This window comes from Oncorhynchus gorbuscha, linkage group LG04 (genome assembly GCF_021184085.1).
Source record: "Oncorhynchus gorbuscha isolate QuinsamMale2020 ecotype Even-year linkage group LG04, OgorEven_v1.0, whole genome shotgun sequence".
NCBI classification, from domain to species: Eukaryota; Metazoa; Chordata; class Actinopteri; order Salmoniformes; family Salmonidae; genus Oncorhynchus; species Oncorhynchus gorbuscha.
The window spans coordinates 65,996,952-66,020,014 of record NC_060176.1 but is presented as its reverse complement, the minus strand read 5'-3'; positions in this window follow the sequence as shown (position 1 = coordinate 66,020,014).

The window sequence follows — 23,063 nt, the reverse complement described above, 5'->3', positions numbered from 1 at the left end:
GCATCCAGTGGGTTCTGGTCGTCTTTAATAGTTGATTCTAAGATTTGTATTTGATCATGTATATTTTTTTCTGTTTGTTCTTTGTTATATGGACAAAAAGATTGGATAACTGGTTTACACATACATCTCTGTTTTGGGTAGATAACTCTTTGTGTTGTTGTTCGTTTAGTGTTTTCCAATTTTTCCAGAAGTGTTTAGAGTCTATGGAATCTTCAATTATATTGATCTGATTTCTGATGTGCTGTTCCTTCTTTTTTTTGTAGTGCATTTCTGTATTGTTTTAGTGATTAATCATATTGAAGGCATAGGCTCAGGCTTTCTGGGTCCCTATGTTTTTGGTTGGGTAGGTTTCTCAATTTCCTTCTTAGGTTTTTGCATTCTTCATCAAACCTTTTGTCATTGTTGTTCATTTTTAGATTTGATAGGGAAGCTGAGAGGTCAAATTTACTGTTTAGGTTTTCTACTGCCAAGTTTACACCTTCACTATTACAGTGAAACCTTTTGTCCAGGAAGTCTAAAAGGGATTGAATGAATTGTTGCTTAATTGCTTTTTGGTAGGTTTCCACACTACTTTCCTTCCATCTATAGCATTTCTTAATATCATTCAGTTCCTTTGGATTTGATGCCTCATGATTGAGTATTGCTCTGTTCAAGTAGACTGTGTTTTTGCTCTGATCTTAGAGGGGTGTCAGTGGGCTGACTGTGAACGCTCTGAGAGACTCTGGGTTGAGGTCAGTGATAAAGTAGTCTACTGTACTACTGCCAAGAGATGAGCTACATGTGTACCTACTGTAGGAGTCCCCTTGAAGACTACTATCCCTTGCTCTCTCTCTCTCTCTCTCTCTCTCTCTCTCTCTCTCTCTCTCTCTCTCTCTCTCTCTCTCTCTCTCTCTCTCTCTCTCTCTCTCTCTCTCTCTCTCTCTCTCTCTCTCTCTCTCTCTCTCTCTTGCGCTCTGTCGGTCTGTGTGTGTGTGTGTGTGTGTGTGTGTAGAAATGTGTTGCACATGTCATTTTGATTACAGCTCACACATACAGATTTGCATGCACATGTGCACATACACACAACACACACACACCCAAGCACTTTGTGCGTACAACACAGAATTAAAGAGGATAATATTAGGGCTATTGTGTGTGAGCAGGAACAGGAGACAAGAAGAGATGGAATAGTGTGCTGATAGTCCTGTTTTTTGAGGATTTAACTCATTCATACCACTCTGTCCCGCCCTTGAGTCGACCATCAGGAAGTTAACTTACATATAATTAGATCGTTTTCCTCCTGAAAATAAAAAATTAGGCCAATAGTCTCTAAGGATTCCCCCTCTCGTCTCAAACGACATGTACAACATTGCCTTTTATTTTCTCCTGAAACAAGCAGGTGATTTTCACTGTGTGTGTGTGTGTGTGTGTGTGTGTGTGTGTGTGTGTGTGTGTGTGTGTGTGTGTGTGTGTGTGTGTGTGTGTGTGTGTGTGTGTGTGTGTGTGTGTGTGTGTGTGTGTGTGTGTGGGTGTGGTGTGTGTGTGTGCACATTTGGGTCTATGTGCGTCTGTAGATCTATGCGAGGGAACATTTCTGTCTTTGTGCATAAATAAGTGTCGGTGGGATATCATCCACCTTGAACTTTCTGAAGTGTCAAAGTAGAGCGAGAACGAGAGAGAGATTGAAAATACACTTGAGAAATGTGCAGAAAGATACCACAAGTGACATAGGCAATTTCTGGAGAAAAATGACTTCATCATAATTTCAATCCCAAAAAGAATTGAAAGGCAAGCCCTGAAGGAGGAAGGAGGCCGTGTCACCTTGAGAAGCATTAGAGAAAATGTCAGCACACACACACACACGCACGCGCACGCAGGCACACACGCATGCACGCACGCACGCACACGCACGCACGCACGCACGCACACACACACACACACACACACACACACACACACACACACACATAAAGAAAAGTACAAATAAGATTGAAAATAAACAATTAAGCACATGTATGCCCTTCATTATGTTTGTAATATGTGTAAAATCATATCAATTTTATTGAATAATGAAAATGACTGTAGGATTTGGTTCTGTGCTTAGCCACGGCACAGTTCTTGCTTAACAGTGTTGCACTCCAGTTAAAGTAAAAGGCTGTTGTAACCAGTGTCATCTCATCAAAGCTTTAAATAGTCAGTCACTTAGACAAAACAGGCCTATTTTCCACACTATACCTCACAGTACCAATCATCTGATTTTAATTGGATTTCTGTTTTATCCCTGTTCTTTCCACACAAAGCCATTAAGATATTAAATCTAGTTTTCATGTCCTTATTTTGGTACGCATTAGAATATGCCTGTATGGCCTGAGGCACTTTGAAAATGATTTAGCCGTTGATTTCGTTCGGAGCGCTTAATATAGTAAACGTTGACGTTAAAATTGTGAGAAATAGCAATCAGAGAGTCAGAAGCTTTCATGTTCAGGATCTGTTGTTCGATATGTTCTGGATGGATCTAGCAAGGGAGACCAATCCCAATCCATACTCCTCTCAGATCAGTTTCTAAAGGTTGAACAATTCATCGTACTTTAATAATCACTGTTCCCCCCCATTAGCCTTTATTTCAAAATATCCTCTGTAGCAGCTCTGAGTGACTTAAAGCAACAAGAAGACTGGCTCCAGTATTACTGTTACTGACGATTCAGTCTCCAATAGTAATGTTGTCTATGACAGCTTGACTGTAATTAAAAGGTCAACAAGTTTTTCTTTACATTTACATTTGTACATCTTTCAGTAACAGCAGGTATTTCCACTCTCTATCCATCTTATTTCCTAACCCCCTAGAGTTGATGTCCACGTCCCCCTGAAATCGAATTAGCATAATACAACAATCCCCATCAAAATCCGTCTGTTTAAGCTAGATATATTTTTAAATGGGCTCCGTCTCAAGACTCGTCGGAAGGTAGCCCAGTACCAGTTTAAAAAATGAATGGCAGTATATATATGGAAGTACTGTAGTGCCAAAAAAGGGATTAAATATGGCCAAAATAAATGTACAAATATATACACTATATATACAAAAGTATGTGGACACCCCTTCAAATGAGTGGATTTGACTATTTCAGCCACAAGTCAGTTTGTAAAATGTCTTCCCTTCTAGAGTTGCCCCGGTCAACTGTAAGTGCTGTTATTGTGAAGTGGAAAGGTGTAGGAGCAACAACGGCTCAGCCGCGAGTGAATGGCCACACAAGCTCACAGAAGGGGCCCGCCGAGTGCAGAGGCGCGTAAGCACGTAAAAATCATCTGTCCTCACTACCGAGTTCCAAACTGCCTCTGGAAGCAATGTCAATCTGGGTTTGGTGGATGCCAGAAGAATGCTACCTGCCCAAATGCATAGTGCCAACTATAAAGTTTATTGGAGGAGGAATATGGTCTGGGGCTGTTTTTCATTGTTTGGGCTAGGCCCCTTAGTTCCAGTGAAGGGAAATCTTAATGCTACAGCATTCTCAACATTTCCATGCTTCCAACTTTGTGGCAATAGTATGTACACATAGCGAGGTCCATACAGAAATGGTTTGTAGAGATCGGTGTGGAGGGACTTGACTGGCCTGCATAGAGCCCTGACCACCTCATCGAACACCTTTGGGATTAATTGGAACGACTACTGCAAACCAGGCCTAATCTCCCAACATCAGTGCCCGACCTCACAAATGCTCTTGTGGCTCAATGAAGCAAGTCCCTGCAGCAATGTTCCAACATCTATTGGAAAGCCTTCCCATGAGAGTGGAGGCTGTTATAGCAGCAAAGGGGGGACCAACTCTATATTAATGCCCATGATTTTGGAATGAGCTGTTCAACAAGCAGTCCACATACTTTTGGTCATGTAGTGTATATATCATTTCCTGATCTTTCTTATATATCTCAGATACAGGACAGACACTTCAAAGCACACTTCCATTTGATTTTTTTTGTCTCTCTATTTTGCCCTGTATGAATCTGTTATTCAATGTGTTTCTATAAGCTAAGAGCAGTAAGGCCAAATTCAATGTCTCATCAATAACTTCATCAAAGTTTTTTATACCTACAGGGGTCCTACACTTCAAAATCAATTAGCTAACTGATCCTTGTTTAAACATCTTAAAACAATTCCATATGTTAAGTTAGTAGAAACCGTGCTCTGTGCCATTAGGTAAAAGTCCAATGAAGCAGTTTTTATGTCAATATCAAATCATTTCTGGGTTTCAAGAATTTTACTAGGACTGTCTGGGAGTGTTTTTAGTGGGGAGGGGAAGCAGTACATTGGCTGTTATTGGCAGAGAGGTTTTGGGACATTCTTTCTTATTGGCTCATTTATGTCATGGTGATGTCACCGCGGAAGGCCAAAACTCCCTCCCACCAAAACAGGCTGAAATGTCAGTTCTTACACTAAAAGGACATTATCATTATTTTCACAATTTCACAGTATTATACCAACCTCATAGTGTGGAAATACTGTATATACTGAACAAAAATATAAACGCAACATGCAACAATTTAAAAGATTTGACTGAGTTACAGTTCATATAAGGACATCAGTCAATTGAAATTAATTCATTAGGCCCTAATCTATGGATTTCACATGACTGGGAATACAGATGTGCATATGTTGGTCACAGATACCTTGAAAGAATGTAGAGGCGTGAATCAGGATACCAGTCAGTATCTAATGTGACCACCATTTGCGTCATACAGCGTGACACATCTCCTTCACATAGAGTTGATCAGGCTGTTGATTGTGGCCTGTGGAATGTTGTGCCAATCCTCTTTAATGGCTGTGTGAAGTTGCTGGATATTGGTGGGAATTGGAACACACTGTCATACACGTTGATCCAGAGCATCCCAAACATGCTCAATGTGTGACATGTCTGGTGAGTATGCAATCCATGGAAGAACTGGGACATTTTCAGCTTCCAGTAATTTTGTACAGATCCTTGCCTCATGAGGCTGTGCATTATCATGCTAAAACATGAGGTGATGGTGACGGATGAATGGCACGACAGTGGGCCTCAGGATCTCGTCACGGTATCTCTGTGCATTCAAATTGCCATTGATAAAATGCAATGTGTTTAAGTTCGTAGCTTATGCCTGCCAATATCATAACCCCAACACCTCCATGGGGCACTCTGTTCACAACGTGCACCTGTTTAATCATCATGCTGTTTAATCAGCTTCTTGGGATGCCACACCAGTCAGGTGGATGGATTATCTTGGCTAAGGAGAAATGCTCACTAACAGGGATGTTAACAAATTTGAGAAATTAGATTTTTGTGCATCTGGAACATTTCTGGGTAATTTTATTTCAGCTCATGAAACATGGGACCAACGCTTTACATGCTGTGTTTATATTTTTGTTTAGAATATATAAAACTCCCTGGAATGATAAATCGGTATTCTCTGATTGATAACACACCACACAGGCCCCTATCTTCATTAAGTCCTGCCCACCTCTAACCCTTACCTTTTGACCTCCACCCTATCAGAGGGATGCTTGACCAGAGGCTTTTACAGGAGACTAATAACAAATCCCTGGGGTACGCCCCAAAATCCTCTTACTGTCTGTTTCACAGGGGCAGCACTAAGCACTTTAATCTGGAGATAGCGACTATATGGATGTGGGTGGTGGGCATGGGTAGAAGAGCGGGGGCTCATGTTTTTAACCCCTCGCTCGCCCTCTTTAATCCCAAGTCTAGCATGGGGATTAGAGGGCAGTGTCCCTCACCACTGTTTGCCATAAAGCAGTGTTTCTTATGGCACATCTATAAGATTACGTCTATAAGCAGTTTACCCTTTCCGCACTGTGAGAATATTACAGTCAGCACATGGCTCAGGCTAATGACTTTATATGCAATCAGAACATCCCTCCATACAGCCACCATGCAGCATCAGGGCCTGGTATGTCTATAGAAGTGTGTGTGTATATATGTGTGTGTTTGTGTCAACAACAGGTGTGCCCATCAATGTGGCCCTGTCACTCACTCAGTAGACTAGAGAATCTGGCTTCTCCCTTTTCATTCTCCCCGGCTCACTGGTAACTCCCCCCCTCCCAACACACCCAACCCACCATGCAAATACGAACCACACCGTTAACTGCTGGGGGATGATTTGACATCTCTCCTGGCTTGGGCTGATGTAAATTTAGTCTGTTAGTCTATTAATCTGTTAGGATTAAGAAGTAACAACAATCTCCCATGAAGTGTGTGTGTGTGTGTGTGTGTGTGTGTGTGTGTGTGTGTGTGTGTGTGTGTGTGTGTGTGTGTGTGTGTGTGTGTGTGTGTGTGTGTGTGTGTGTGTGTGTGTGTGTGTGTGTGTGTGTGTGTGTGTGTGAATTTAATGACATTAGCAGATTTTTGTAGAAAAAAAAACTAACTTGACATGATAAAATACATTTAGGTAATATATATAGTAAGAATAAAACCAGTCCCAGTATCATCAGCTCTCAGTCTTAGCATGAGATCTGATGTTAAGATTTGACCTCACACAACTCTTGATGTTGTTTCATTTACAGTATGCTGATCATCTGACCACACGGAGGACAAGTTCCCAAGTAAGACACAGTAGTAATGGTTTTGGGATTGCTAATGTGAGTTTAAAATGAGAAGGGGACGCATCAGGGATTACATGATTGTTCTCTAGTATTACATACGCTTTGATGAGCATCTACTTAAGGCCTGCCTTATGTGCTGCTGTCTGGAGCACACACACACACACACACACACACACACACACACACACACACACACACACACACACACACACACACACACACACACACACACACACACACACACACACACACACACACACACACACACACACACACACACACACACACACACACACACACACACACACACACACACACACACACACACACACACACACGCAAAAAGTACCCTGTTCCATTCACACATTCAAACACCATTAGTACAGTCCTGCTGATACTCTCATTACACAGAAGAAAGGAGAAGAAACATGTCAAGTCTTTGTCTTCCTCTGTCTGGCTCATTCATTGTCTCGCTTATAGGAGGAAGGATGGGAAAGAAAAAGTGGACAGATTCATTCATTGAAGTTTATGGTTTTAAGTGGTAAACACTTTACTTTACATTGGCTATACTGAACTGTTTCATCAACAAATACACACCACTACTCCACCTCAAGTATACTAGACGTACACAAATAAACTTTTGTTATCATATTAATTTTGTTGTGCTGAAACACAATTACCATTGTATCAAATACAGCTGCTCATCATGTAAGTAACATGTATACTGTATTATAGACTTTCAACCCCTTTTGGAATAATAGGATATTATGGTTTTCTAGATACCATTACAAAATACTTGTTTAAACTGTAGTTTCTCTATGAAGAATGTGGTAACACTTTACATCAAGTGTGAAGTATGTGGAGGTCTCACTCTAAACTGATTATAAACATTATTAAACACAGATTCACTTCCGGTTGAAAAGTTTATTTTCTCTCTCTACACAGCTTGGCGCGAGCACAATTGCAAGCTTGATTGGCTCCTAACACTGCAAGACAGTTGAGTGAGTTTTAATATCAAAGTCATAAGTATTTCACTTATGAGGGGCAGTCTGAGATTCTGGGGATGTTCCAGAAAAGTTGCCATCTTCAAGAGACGATTTGTATTGAGCGATAGTTTTTGGATGCAGTGCTTCGAGAATTCACAAAACTTGTGCCATGAAGGCTCAACGCCATGCTCAACGCCATGCTCAACGCCATGCTCAACGCCATGCTCAACACAAGGCTCAACGCCATGCTCAACGCAAGGCTCAACGCCATGCTCAACGCCATGCTCAACACAAGGCTCAACGCCATGCTCAACGCCATGCTCAACGCCATGCTCAACACCATGCTCAACGCCATGCTCAACGTCATGCTCAACGACATGCTCAACGCAAGGCTCAACGCCATGCTCAACGCAAGGCTCAACGCAAGGCTCAACGCCGTGCTCAACGCCATGCTCAATGCCATGCTCAACGCCATGCTCAACGCAAGGCTCAACGCCATGCTCAATGCCATGCTCAACGCCATGCTCAACGCCATGCTCAACGCCATGCTTATTCATTGGAATTGCAAGGGAAATCGATTATACCATCCAGGTAATATTATTTATCTTCCAGCCTCTGTTATTTTCAATGGCAAAACCAGTGTGGCTCCATGAACGCAGTCGAAGTTCACAAAAAGCACATGCTAGGGTTTGTACAGAAGGGCAAGAATCTAGTTAATATATTGGCAATATATTTTAGGCTGGCATGAATCCAAACATTTATGGAAGGGTAGGTTTTGTTTAGTCCATATGTGTAAATTATTTATGATTATATAGGCCCAAATATATTCACAAAATATTAATGAATGCATGAAGGAATACTATGTAATGATTTACTAACAGTTTAGGAATATTAACAAGTAATTTAATACTGGCATATTCCACAGGCACACCATCAAACTAAGTGTTACCAAAGATGCAAATTGCAAGGGTTTGACATACTGTATATTAACCATTTAGGTATTTTATATATAAATGTATTCATATGTTACAAAATATCTATAAAGTATCTATTCTTGCTTTTCAATAGTAACTACTGAACTGCTTACACCCTATCAAACCTTGATTGATACTTTAACAAGTGTTACCAAGGGGATTAACACAGGCATTCCTTTGAGTTGGGCTTCAGAATATTTTGTTACGCTGTTCGTGACATAATGCTATACGCACTCCAATCTGTCTTCTCCTGGGGTGTTTTTTCTTCTTCTGGGTTTTGTTCCACATACTTAACAATTTTTGTCATTTTGCTTCAGTGACTTCCATCTCTCCCCATGCCCTGCTATCCCCCTTTGGACCTCGTTCTGAATTATCCATACCGATCTCTCTTCTCTTCTTCACCCCCCTATTTCCTGTCCTCATGCCTTCATGTCTACAGTACACCTCTCTCCCTCTCAGCCTCACATCCCCCATCTCACTTTACTCTCTCCTCCTCTCTCTGATCTCTCTCTCCAGTTGCTCTCCATTTCCAACACTCTATCACAGCCCTTCCTCTCGTCTCTCTCTCTCCCTTCCTCTCTCTGTCTCTCTCTCCCGTCCTCTCTGTCTCTCACTTCCTTCCTCTTTCTGTCTCTCTCTATCCCTTCATATCTCTCTCTACCTTCCTTCCCCTCTCTCTCTGTCTCCCTTCCTCTCTGTCTCTCTGTCTCCCTTCCTCTCTCTGTCTCTCTCTCTACCTTCCTCTCTCTGTCTCTCTGTCTCCCTTCCTCTCTCTGTCTCTCTGTCTCCCTTCCTCTCTATGTCTCTCTCTCTCTCCCTATCTATCTCTGTCTCTCTCTCTGTGTCTCTCAGTCTCGATCCCTCTCTCTCCCATCCTCTCTGTCTCTCACTTCCTTCCTCTTTCTGTCTCTCTCTATCCCTTCATATCTCTCTCTACCTTCCTTCCACAATCTCTCTGTCTCCCTTCCTCTCTCTGTCTCTCTGTCTCTCTGTCTCCCTTCCTCTCTCTGTCTCTCTCTCTCCCTTCCTCTCTCTGTCTCTCTCTCCCTTCCTCTCTCTGTCTCTCTCTCTCCCTTCCTCTCTCTGTCTCTCTGTCTCCCTTCCTCTCTCTGTCTCTCTCTCTCTCCCTGTCTATCTCTGTCTCTCTCTCTGTGTCTCTCTGTCTCGATCCCTCTCTCGCTCTTTCTGACTCTGACTCTCTCTCTCTCTGTGCGGTTGTGCAGTGTAACTGTAGGATATAGGTCAGCAGGGTGACTTGGCTGGCTCGTGTCTAGACTCAACCTCAGTCTTGGGGGCATGCAGTCCCACAGTGAAGCACATTGACCAGCACAATCAGCAAAGCACAGAGATGCTCCAATGCACACTCCACTGTGTGTGTGTCTGACAAGCATGAAACCTCACTTCCCTAAACAGAAACAGGAGGGAGTACGAGAAACGAGTTCCCAAAACATCTGCACAAACATCTGCACAAACACATACACACTCAGGCATCTAACACACACACACACACACACACACACACACACACACACACACACACACACACACACACACACACACACACACACACACACACACACACACACACACACACACACACACACACACACACACACACACACACACACACACACACACACACACACACACACACACACACACACACACACACACACACACACACACACACACACACACACACACACACACACACAGGGCAATTGGGCTTGTTAGGAAGCCTCACAGCACACTGAGCATTACCAAAAACATTCACACCGTCTGCGAGGACATAAATGTACCCAGTCAAATGTCAGTCAAATGCCATTAGTTGATATTTACATCAGGGCTAACTACAGGCAGTCTTTAAAGTGATATGAAATTCAAAGAATGCATCCATGCAAATATACATATTCATTAATACAAAGTGTACATGTAAGCACAGTGTTTTCCATTTTGTTTGAATGGCAATAGAAATAGAACCTAGCTATTTAAAATAAAACATTGAAATCTGCATGTCTGCAGAACTCATAGTATAATGTAAGATAATAGTATTGTAGGTGTGTGTGTGGGGGCATGGGGGGGAAGCTATATGGCAGTGGGTGCTGCAGGGTGTAGGATGATGTGGGGAAGGGTAGAGGGGGGCAATGAGGATGGGGGGCATGATTCATTAATGTGAATCTAGCCATGTAACCCCATCCACTTTTCTTCCCTCCCCCCTCCAAGTCTGTAAGTCCAGATGTGATCCCCGTGTGTGTGTGTGTGTGTGTGTGTGTGTGTGTGTGTGTGTGTGTGTGTGTGTGTGTGTATTTTCTTTTGATATTGACATTTATAAATTGTTCCCCATTTAATGTTATTTTTTACATTTGAACTACAATCAGGGTGACGACAGGAGAAAATAAGTGATTCTGCCTAGCAACAGCAGTTTCCCCTTAATGTCATGCTGAAATATTGATAGGTGAATTACGAATGGAGTAGAGTGGAGGTGAGGGTGAAATGTGAGTGTGTGTGAAGGAGTGACTTTTTGCATGTATACTGGAGAAAGAGAAGTTACTGTATGTTGGTTGTAAGTACAGTATTATCCACTATACCACCACCACCACCACCACTACTCCCCCCCAACACCACTACTACTACTACCAACAACCCCCACAACAACAACACCACCACATACATGCAACAACTCACTCCTTCACTGTATTATGATGACAAGATCAATGATATAAAATCTTTAAATGAAATTGTGGGTAGAAAGATACATTCAAGTTCATGTTTCATCGAATCAGATGGCTTATTCATCACAACACAATTTGATGTTGCCAATTATTTTAATGATTACTTCATTGGTAAAGTGGGCAAACTTAAGCAGGAAATGCCAACAGCACACAGTGAGCCATCCTATTCATGCTTAAAAAAATGAATAATGAAAGAAAAATTTACATTTTGTAAAGATAGTGTAGGACAGGTGGGAAAATTATTGTTATTGATCAATAATGACAAACCTCTTGGCATTGACAACTTAAATGGATATGGTAACTGACTCTATGCTCACTCCTATCTGTCATATCTTTAATCTGAGAGTAGAGGAAGGTGTTTTTCCTCAGGCTTGGAGGGAAGCCAAAGTCATTCCGTTACCCAAGAGTGGTAAAGCAGCCTTTATTGGTTCTAACAGCAGACCAATCAGTTTGCTGCCAGCTCTTGACAAAAGATGTTCAGCATGCTTATATAGAGAAGTACTGCACTGCCACAAATGACTGATGACTGATTGAAAGTAATTGATAAGAAGACGATTGTGGGAGCTGTACTGTTAGATTTCTGTGCATCTTTTGATATTATTGAACATAAGCTGTTGTTGAGAAAACTTATGTTTTATTGCTTTTCAAGCTTTACCATATCGTGGATTAATAGAACTCAGAGGTTTTCTTTAATGGAAGCTTCTCTAATGTCAAACATGTAGGGTGTGGTATACCGCAGGGCAGTTCTCTAGACCCTCTACTTTTTATGTTTTTACCAATGACATGCCACTGGCATGAAAAATATCCTGTGTGTCCATTGATGCTGATGATTCAACCATATATGTGTCAGAAACCACAGCTAATGAAGTCACTGAAACCCTTATCAAGGAGTTGCAGTCCGTTTTGGAATGGGTGGCCAGTAATAAACTGGTCCTGAACATCTCTAAAACTAAGAGACTAAGCATTTGGTGCAAAACATTCCCTAAGTTCTAGACCTCTGGTGATGAATGGTGTGGCTGTTGTACACGTTGAGGAGACTACATTAGTTGGTTTTACTTTAGATTGTAAACTGTTATGGTCAAAACATATAGATTCAATGGTTGTAAAGATGTGGTGCGAGGTCTGTCCATAATAAAGAGATGTTACGCTTTCTTGACTCCACTCTCCACAAAGCACGTCCTGCAGGCTATAACTTGGTTTTATCTTGATTATTGTCCAGCTATGTGGTCAAGTGCTGTTAAAAACAACCTAGTTAAGCCCAAAACAGAGCAGCACTTGTTTCTCTTCATTGTAATCAGAGGGCTAATATAAATACTATGTATGCTAGTCCCTCTTGGTCCCTCTTGGTTGTGTCGTGACTTGACTTTAACGTTAATCTGAAGATTTATCGAATCAACTAACAATGGTATTAAACAATTAAATGGTAACACAGGATAAACATACACACACAACATACACACATACATACATACGTTAAAAAAGGTCCCTAGTGGACTGACAACAATATGGCTGCTTGTTACAAAAGAGATGGAGAGGGCGAGAGAGAGAGGGACAGAGACACTTAACGTTGGTACATTTAGAAACCACTCTCACTTACAGGAACCATATACTTTGCAAACAAACCGCTATGGTTTTTCAACCACTCACCAAATTTCTTGTGAACAAACTATAGTTTTGGCAAGTCGGTTAGGACATCTACTTTGTGCATGACACAAATAATTTTTTCAACAATTGTTTACAGACAGATTATTTCACGTATAATTCACTGTATCACAATTCCAGTGGGTCAAAGGTTTACATACACTAAGTTGACTGTGCCTTTAAAAAGCTTGGAAAATTCCAGAAAATTATGTCATGGCTTTAGAAGCTTCTGATAGGCTAATTGACATCATTCGAGTCAATTGGAGGTGTACCTGTGGATGTATTTCAAGGCCTACCTTCAAACTCAGTGCCTCTTTGCTTGACATCATGGGAAATCAAAAGAAATCAGCCAAGACATCATAAAAAAATTGCAGACCTCAAGTCTGATTCATCCTTGGGAGCAATTTCCAAACGCCTGAATGTACCACGTTCATCTGTACAAACAATAGTACGCAAGTATAAACACCATGGGACCCCGCAGCCGTCATACCGCTCAGGAAGGAGACACGATCTGTCTCCTAGAGATGAATGTACGTTGGTGCGAAAACTGCAAATCAATACCAGAACAACAGCAAATGACCCTGTGAAGATGCTGGAGGAAACAGGTACAAAAGTATCTATATCCACAGTAAAACGAGTCCTATATCAACATAACTTACACAGGAAAGTAAAACGAGTCCTATATCAACATAACTTGAAAGGCCGCTCAGCAAGGAAGAAGCCACTGCTCCAAAACTGCCATTAAAAAGCTAGACTTTGGTTTGCAACTGCACATGGGAACAAAGATTGTACTTTTTGGAGAAATGTCCTCTGGTCTGATGAAAAAAAATAGAACTGTTTGGCCATAATGTCCATCGTTATGTTTGGAGGAAAAAGGGGGACGCTTGCAAGCCGAAGAACACCATCCTAACCGTGTAGCACAGGGGTGGCAGCATCATGTTGTGGGGGTGCTTTGCTGCAGGAGGGACTGGTGCACTTCACAAAATAACGTGCATCATGTGGAGGTAAAATGATGTGGATATATTGAAGCAACATCTCAAGACTTCAGTCAGGAAGTTAAAGCTTGGTCACAAATGGGTCTTCCAAATGGACAATAACCCCAAGTATACTTCTAACGTTGTGGCAAAATGGCTTAAGGACAACAAACTCAAGGTATTGGAGTGGCACAACCTGGAGTGGCGTGGCACAGCCCTGACCTCAATCCTATAGAAAATGTATGGGCAGAACTGAAAAAGCGTGTGCGAGTAAGGAGGCCTACAAACCTGACTCAGTTATAGCAGCTCTGTCAGGAGCAATGGGCCAAAATTCACCCAACTTATTGTTAGAAGCTTGTGGAAGGCTACCCGAAACGTTTGATCCAAGTTTAAAGAATTGAAAAGCAATGCTACCAAATACTAATTGAGTGAATGTAAACTTCTGACCCCTGGGAATGTGATGAAATAAATATCCTAACTGACCTAAGACAGGAAATTTTTACCAAGATTAAATGTCAGGAATTGTGATAAACTGTGTTTAAATGTATTTGGTTAAGGTGTCTATAAATTTCAGACTTCAACTGTATTTACGTGAAATGCCTTAGTTCGCTGGATCTCTCTCGGTGGCGGGAGTTGGGCCTTTTTGCAACACTCATCTAAGACTCTGATTGTCCAAAAGGGTACCAAGAAGTCTTCTACTGTTGTTCTTCTCTGTAGTTGTCTAGTATCTGGTGACTTGTCGTGTAGTGCTGAACAGAACTACAGAGTTTATTTTCCTTCCCTTAGCTCTTTGAAGATGTCGATGGTTCCCAGTGGGGTGATGAGAGTAGCGTAATACAATGGTTTGAGCGGAGTAGTAGAATGGTCCCACATAAATTTGCTTTAGAAGATACTTTACTTAGTACAGCTAATCAGCCGTACCAGTGATTGTCCTGGAGGTGAGTTTATGGTTTCTTCGTCGTGTTAAGATTCATAGTTCAGACCACTTTAAACGTGTGGCTGCAGCTTGACACTTTTCTGGTCTGCTGTGTTAATTTCTTGACTCATCATTTATACAGTTTGTTTGAAAGGGGCTGCTTCGTCAGGTTGACACGCTCTCCGACCTCACTCAGGGAATGGTGGCTACTGACTGTGCACAGTTATAAAAAAACGATATATCTTATATTTTCAAATCACATCCCTCTCTTAACAAAAACACTTTCCTTCATTGTTCATATTACATGCACAACGCATAGTATGGAAACTGTACATGTAGTGTGTATACTTTCCAAGTTGCAGTATTTTCTTCATAACATTTTTAATGACATCACAAAATAACAAACAAAATTACATTGGTGTTCTATAGATTGCCTCTGACCATTCCCCACGTTCTATGTTAGAAATATTGTTCCAGTATTTGCTTTTGAACTTGTTAGAGTTTCATCTGGAAAAGTCTCTTGAAACAAAGCACATTCCTTTGGTGAATATTGGAGAGGGAGACAGGGATATTCTCTCCTTGATTTACGACAGGACGTGAGTTGTTAATCCCATCTAGTTCTTTTCTCACCCCTCTGCGGGTGAGAGGGGGTCTGAGTGAAGTTATTCATTGCAAACCTGATCTGACCTATTTGGATTCTTGTGGACAGTCATGACTGCGGCATCACTTTCTTTTTATAAGAAACATTAATGTGTTGAAAATTCCAAATTGTCTGGGTTCAATCCCAGGCTGTGTCACAACCGGCCGTGACCCGGAGTCCCATAGGGGCGGCGCAGAATTGGCCCATGGCCGTCCGGGTTAGGGGAGGGTAGGGGCCTTTACTCTAGCGAGTCCTTGTGGCGGGCCGGGCGCCTGCAGTCTGACCTCGGTTGTAAGTTGAATGGTGTGTCCTCCAAAACAGGCGGGGGTTTAAGAAGCAGGGTTTTGCAGGTCATATTTTGGAGGATGCCTGACTTGACCTTCGCCTATCCTGAGCCCTTTGGGGAGTTGCAGCGATGAAACAAGGTCGTAATTGGATATCAAAAAATTGGGGAGAAAAAGGAGGTAAAACAAAAATGAAAAAAAAGAAAACTCCAAATTGTTTGCATAGTCAACTTATGAACAGCTCTGACACACACACACACTTACCCCACCAGAAGTGCCACCAGGGGCCTGTTCATAATCCCCCAAATCCAGAACAAATTCAAGAAAACATTCAGTATTATATAGAGCCATCATTGCAAGGAACTCTCTTCTATCTTATATAGCTCAAATGAACAGAAAACCTGGTTTCAAAAAACAGGTAAAGCAACACCTAATGGCACAAAGCAAATCCAAGATGGCGTAGCAGTGCAGACGTGGTTTGTTGTCCTCTCGTTTGCTTTTTGTATTTTTCGTCTATTTTGTATTTAAGTCTTTACTGAAGACTCATCTCTTCAGTGGGTCATATGATTGAGTGTAATCTGGCCCAGGAGTGGGAAGGTGAACGGAAAGGCTCTGGAGCAACGAACCGCCCTTGCTGTCTCTGCCTGGCCGGTTCCCCTCTTTTCACTGGGATTCTTTGCCTCTAACCCTGTTACGGGGGCTGAGTCACTGGCTTGCTGGGGCTCTCTCGTGCCGTCCCTGGGGGGGTGCGTCACCTGGGTGGGTTGATTCACTGTTGTGGTCGGCCTGTCTGGGTTCCCCCCTTGGGTTGTACCGTGTCGGAGATCTTTGTGGGCTATACTCTGCCTTGTCTCAGGATGGTAAGTTGGTGGTTGAAGATTTCCCTCTAGTGGTGTGGGGGCTGTGCTTTGGCAAAGTGGGTGGGGTTATATCCTTCCTGTTTGGCCCTGTCCGGGGTGTCCTCGGATGGGGCCACAGTGTCTCCTGACCCCTCCTGTCTCAGCCTCCAGTATTTATGCTGCAGTAGTTTATGTGTCGGGGGCTAGGGTCAGTTTGTTTATCTGGAGTACTTCTCCTGTCCTATTCAGGTGTCCTGTGTGAATCTAAGTGTGCGTTCTCTAATTCTCTCCTTCTCTCTTTCTTTCTCTCTCTCGGAGGACCTGAGCCCTAGGACCATGCCCCAGGACTACCTGACATGATGACTCCTTGCTGTCCCCAGTCCACCTGGCCATGCTGCTGCTCCAGTTTCAACTGGCCTGGGCCCTAGGACCATGTCCCAGGACTACCTGACATGAGGACTCCTTGCTGTCCCCAGTCCACCTGGCCATGCTCCTGCTCCAGTTTCAACTGTTCTGCCTTACTATTATTCAAACATGCTGGTCATTTATGAACATTTGAACATCTTGGCCACGTTCTGTTATAATCTCCACCGGCACAGCCAGAAGAGGACTGGCCACCCCACATATGCTCTCTCTAATTCTCTCTTTCTTTCTCTCTCTCGGAGGACCTGAGCCCTAGGACCGTGCCCCAGGACTACCTGACATGATGGCTCCTTGCTGTCCCCAGTCCACCTGACTGTGCTGCTGCTCCAGTTTCAACTGTTCTGCCTTATTATTATTTGACCATGCTGGTCATTTATGAACATTTGAACATCTTGGTCATGTTCTGTTATAATCTCTACCCGGCACAGCCAGAAGAGGACTGGCCACCCACATAGCCCGGTTCCTCTCTAGGTTTCTTCCTAGGTTTTGGCCTTTCTAGGGAGTTTTTCCTAGCCACCGTGCTTTTACACCTGCATTGTTTGCTGTTTGGGGTTTTAGGCTGGGTTTCTGTACAGCACTTTGAGATATCAGCTGATGTACGAAGGGCTATATAAATAATTTGATTTGATTTGATTTGATTTGATATATATTCCAATTTAATTTTCAATCTCTTTTTCCATTTTTAAATTAAATATACCTTCCGGTAACCCGCCTCACTCAATGATACACGGATCCGCTATTTTTTTAGACCCTGTAGCCAAAACTTTCATCAGAAGGTAGCCAGCTAATTAGCTAAGTTACTAGCTATTTAGTCATTGTTAGCCACTGCTACCCTCTGCTCAGGCACCAGCTGTTTTTTTAGCCTGGATAATACCTGCCAGCCTCGGACTGTTTTTCTCCACTACAACGCCAGATTCCTGCCGTAAACCCTGGACCATTGATCATCACAGCTAGCTAGCTGCCACTGAGTGACCCAGCCCCAAAGCTAGCCCTGAGCCAGGCGCATCTCCCGGCAAGCAAACAAAATTACCAAAACTACAATATGTCTTTCGCCATCTGTCCCGGTCCCTTCGTTGACATGGCGCCCCGCCGTACCACCACGACTGGTCCGCAGACGTAATTCCATCAGCAATGCCTTCAATCGGCCTTTGCCGGACTGTACCCACACCCAACCATACCCCTGTCTGCACATTATGCCCTGAATCTATTCTACCACGCCCAGAAATCTGCTCCTTTTATTCTCTGTCCCCAACGCACTAGACGACCAGTTTTGCTGGCCTTTAGCCGTACCCTCATCCTACTCCTCCTCTGTTCCTCGGGTGATGTGGAGGCTAACCCAGGCCCTGCGTGTCCCCAAACACTCTCATTTGTTGACTAAACATGGCGGTATTCGCCTTAGCAATCTCATTAGGATAAAGACCACCTCCATTCCTGTCATTACTGAAAGAGATCATGATACCTCACATCTCAAAATAGGACTACATAATGTTAGATCCCTTACTTCAAAGGCAATTTTAGTCAATGAACTAATCACTGATCATAATCTTGATGTGATTGGCCTGACTGAAACATGGCTTAAGCCTGATGAATTTATTGTGTTAAATGAGGCCTCACCTCCTGGCTACACTAGTGACCATATCCCCCGTGCATCCCGCAAAGGCGGAGGTGTTGCTAACATTTACGATAGCAAATTTCAATTTACAAAAAAAATGACGTTTTCGTCTTTTGAGCTTCTAGTCATGAAATCTATGCAGCCTACTCAATCACTTTTTATAGCTACTGTTTACAGGCCTCCTGGGCCATATACAGCGTTTCTCACTGAGTTCCCTGAATTCCTATCGGACCTTGTAGTCATTGAAGATAATATTCTAATCTTTGGTGACTTTAATATTCACATGGAAAAGTCCACAGACCCACTCCAAAAGGCTTTCGGAGCCATCATCGACTCAGTGGGTTTTGTCCAACATGTCTCTGGACCCACTCACTGTCACAGTCATACGCTGGACCTAGTTTTGTCCCATGGAATAAATGTTGTGGATCTTAATGTTTTTCCTCATAATCCTGGACTATCGGACCACCATTTTATTACGTTTGCAATTGCAACAAATAATCTGCTCAGACCCCAACCAAGGAACATCAAAAGTCGTGCTATAAATTCACAGACAACACAAAGATTCCTTGATGCCCTTCCAGACTCCCTCTGCCTACCCAAGGACGCCAGAGGACAAAAATCCGTTAACCACCTAACTGAGGATCTCAATTTAACCTTGCGCAATACCCTAGATGCAGTTGCACCCCTAAAAACTAAAAAAATGTCTCATAAGAAACTAGCTCCCTGGTACACAGAAAATACCCGAGCTCTGAAGCAAGCTTCCAGAAAATTGGAACGGAAATGGCGCCACACCAAACTGGAAGTCTTCCGACTAGTTTGGAAGGACGGTACCGTGCAGTACCGAAGAGCCCTTACTGCTGCTCGATCATCCTATTTTCTAACTTAATTGAGGAAAATAAGAACAATCCGAAATTCCTTTTTGATACTGTGGCAAAGCTAACTAAAAAGCAGCATTCCCCAAGAGAGGATGACTTTCACTTTAGCAGTGATAAATTCATGAACTTCTTTGAGGAAAAGATTATGATTATTAGAAAGCAAATTACGGACTCCTCATTAAACCTGCGTATTCCTCCAAACCTCAGTTGTCCTGAGTCTGCACAACTCTGCCAGGACCTAGGATCAAGAGAGACGCTCAAGTGTTTTAGTACTATATCTCTTGACACAATGATGAAAATAATCATGGCCTCTAAACCTTCAAGCTGTATACTGGACCCTATTCCAACTAAATTACTGAAAGAGCTGCTTCCTGTGCTTGGCCCTCCTATGTTGAACATAATAAACGGCTTTCTATCCACTGGATGTGTACCAAACTCACTAAAAGTGGCAGTAATAAAGCCTCTCTTGAAAAAGCCAAACCTTGACCCAGAAAATATAAAAAACTATAGGCCTATATCGAATCTTCCATTCCTCTCAAAAATTTTAGAGAAGGCTGTTGCGCAGCAACTCACTGCCTTCCTGAAGACAAACAATGTATACAAAATGCTTCAGTCTGGTTTTAGACCCCATCATAGCACTGAGACGGCACTTGTGAAGGTGGTAAATTACATTTTAATGGCATCGGACCGAGGCTCTGCATCTGTCCTCGTGCTCCTAGACCTTAGTGCTGCTTTTGATACCATTGATTACCACATTCTTTTGGAGAGATTGGAAACCCAAATTGGTCTACACGGACATGTTCTGGCCTGGTTTAGATCTTATCTGTCGGAAAGATATCAGTTTGTCTCTGTGAATGGTTTGTCCTCTGACAAATCAACTGTAAATTTCGGTGTTCCTCAAGGTTCTGTTTTAGGACCACTATTGTTTTCACTATATATTTTACCTCTTGGGGATGTTATTCAAAAACATAATGTAAACTTTCACTGCTATGCGGATGACACACAGCTGTACATTTCAATGAAACATGGTGAAGCCCCAAAATTGCCCTCGCTAGAAGCATGTGTTTCAGACATAAGGAAGTGGATGGCTGCAAACTTTCTACTATTAAACTCAGACAAAACAGAGATGCTTGTTCTAGGTCCCAAGAAACAAAGAGATCTTCTGTTGAATCTGACAATTAATCTTAATGGTTGTACAGTCGTCTCAAATAAAACTGTGAAGGACCTCGGCGTTACTCTGGACCCTGATCTCTCTTTTGAAGAACATATCAAGACCATTTCGAGGACAGCTTTTTTCCATCAACGTAACATTGCAAAAATCAGAAACTTTCTATCCAAAAATGATGCAGAAAAATTAATCCATGCTTTTGTCACTTCTAGGTTAGACTACTGCAATGCTCTATTTTCCGGCTACCCGGATAAAGCACTAAATAAACTTCAGTTAGTGCTAAATACGGCTGCTAGAATCCTGACTAGAACCAAAACATTTGATCATATTACTCCAGTGCTAGCCTCTCTACACTGGCTTCCTGTCAAAGCAAGGGTTGATTTCAAGGTTTTACTGCTAACCTACAAAGCATTACATGGGCTTGCTCCTACCTACCTCTCTGATTTGGTCCTGCCGTACATACCTACACGTACGCTACGGTCACAAGACGCAGGCCTCCTAATTGTCCCTAGAATTTCTAAGCAAACAGCTGGAGGCAGGGCTTTCTCCTATAGAGCTCCATTTTTATGGAACGGTCTGCCTACCCATGTCAGAGACGCAAACTCGGTCTCAACCTTTAAGTCTTTACTGAAGACTCATCTCTTCAGTGGGTCATATGATTGAGTGTAGTCTGGCCCAGGAGTGGGAAGGTGAACGGAAAGGCTCTGGAGCAACGAACCGCCCTTGCTGTGTCTGCCTGGCCGGTTCCCCTCTTTCCACTGGGATTCTCTGCCTCTAACCCTGTTACGGGGGCTGAGTCACTGGCTTGCTGGGGCTCTCTCATGCCGTCCCTGGGGAGGGGGGGGTGCGTCACCTGGGTGGGTTGATTCACTGTTGTGGTCAGCCTGTCTGGGTTGGCGCCCCCCCCTTGGGTTGTGCCGTGGCGGAGATCTTTGTGGGCTATTCTGGGCCTTGTCTCAGGATGGTAAGTTGGTGGTTGAAGATATCCCTCTAGTGGTGTGGGGGCTGTGCTTTTCAAAGTGGGTGGGGTTATATCCTTCCTGTTTGGCCCTGTCCGGGGGTGTCCTCGGATGGGGCCACAGTGTCTCCTGACCCCTCCTGTCTCAGCCTCCAGTATTTATGCTGCAGTAGTTTATGTGTCGGGGGGCTAGGGTCAGTTTGTTTATCTGGAGTACTTCTCCTGTCCTATTCAGGTGTCCTGTGTGAATCTAAGTGTGCGTTCTCTAATTCTCTCCTTCTCTCTTTCTTTCTCTCTCTCGGAGGACCTGAGCCCTAGGACCATGCCCCAGGACTACCTGACATGATGACTCCTTGCTGTCCCCAGTCCACCTGGCCATGCTGCTGCTCCAGTTTCAACTGGCCTGGGCCCTAGGACCATGTCCCAGGACTACCTGACATGATGACTCCTTGCTGTCCCCAGTCCACCTGGCCATGCTGCTGCTCCAGTTTCAACTGTTCTGCCTTACTATTATTCAACCATGCTGGTCATTTATGAACATTCGAACATCTTGGCCACGTTCTGTTATAATCTCCACCCGGCACAGCCAGAAGAGGACTGGCCACCCCACATATGCTCTCTCTAATTCTCTCTTTCTTTCTCTCTCTCGGAGGACCTGAGCCCTAGGACCGTGCCCCAGGACTACCTGACTTGATGGCTCCTTGCTGTCCCCAGTCCACCTGACTGTGCTGCTGCTCCAGTTTCAACTGTTCTGCCTTATTATTATTCGACCATGCTGGTCATTTATGAACATTTGAACATCTTGGTCATGTTCTGTTATAATCTCTACCCGGCACAGCCAGAAGAGGACTGGCCACCCCACATAGCCTGGTTCCTCTCTAGGTTTCTTCCTAGTTTTTGGCCTTTCTAGGGAGTTTTTCATAGCCACCGTGCTTTTACACCTGCATTGTTTGCTGTTTGGGGTTTTAGGCTGGGTTTCTGTACAGCACTTTGAGATATCAGCTGATGTACGAAGGGCTATATAAATACATTTGATTTGATTTGAGTTGATTTTGACTTCTGTAATCAAAAAAGCCTTGGTTTCATGCATGTTAACATCAGAAGCCTCCTCCCTAAGTTTGTTTTACTCACTGCTTTAGCACACTCCGCCAACCCTGATGTCCTTGCCGTGTCTGAATTCTGGCTTATGAAGGCAACCAAGAATTCTGAGATTTCCATACCCAACCATAACATTTTCCCTCAAGATAGAACTGCCAAAGGGGGAGGAGTTGGAATCTACTGCAGAGATAGCTCACAAAGTTCTGTCATACTTTCCAGGTATATGCCCAAACTGTTCGAGCTTCTAATTTAAAAAATGAATCTCTCCAGAAGTAAGTCTCTCACTGTTGCCGCCTGTTATAGAACCCCTTCAGCTCCCAGCTGTGCCCTGGACACCATATGTGAATTGATTGCCCCCCATCTATCTTCAGAGTTCGTTAT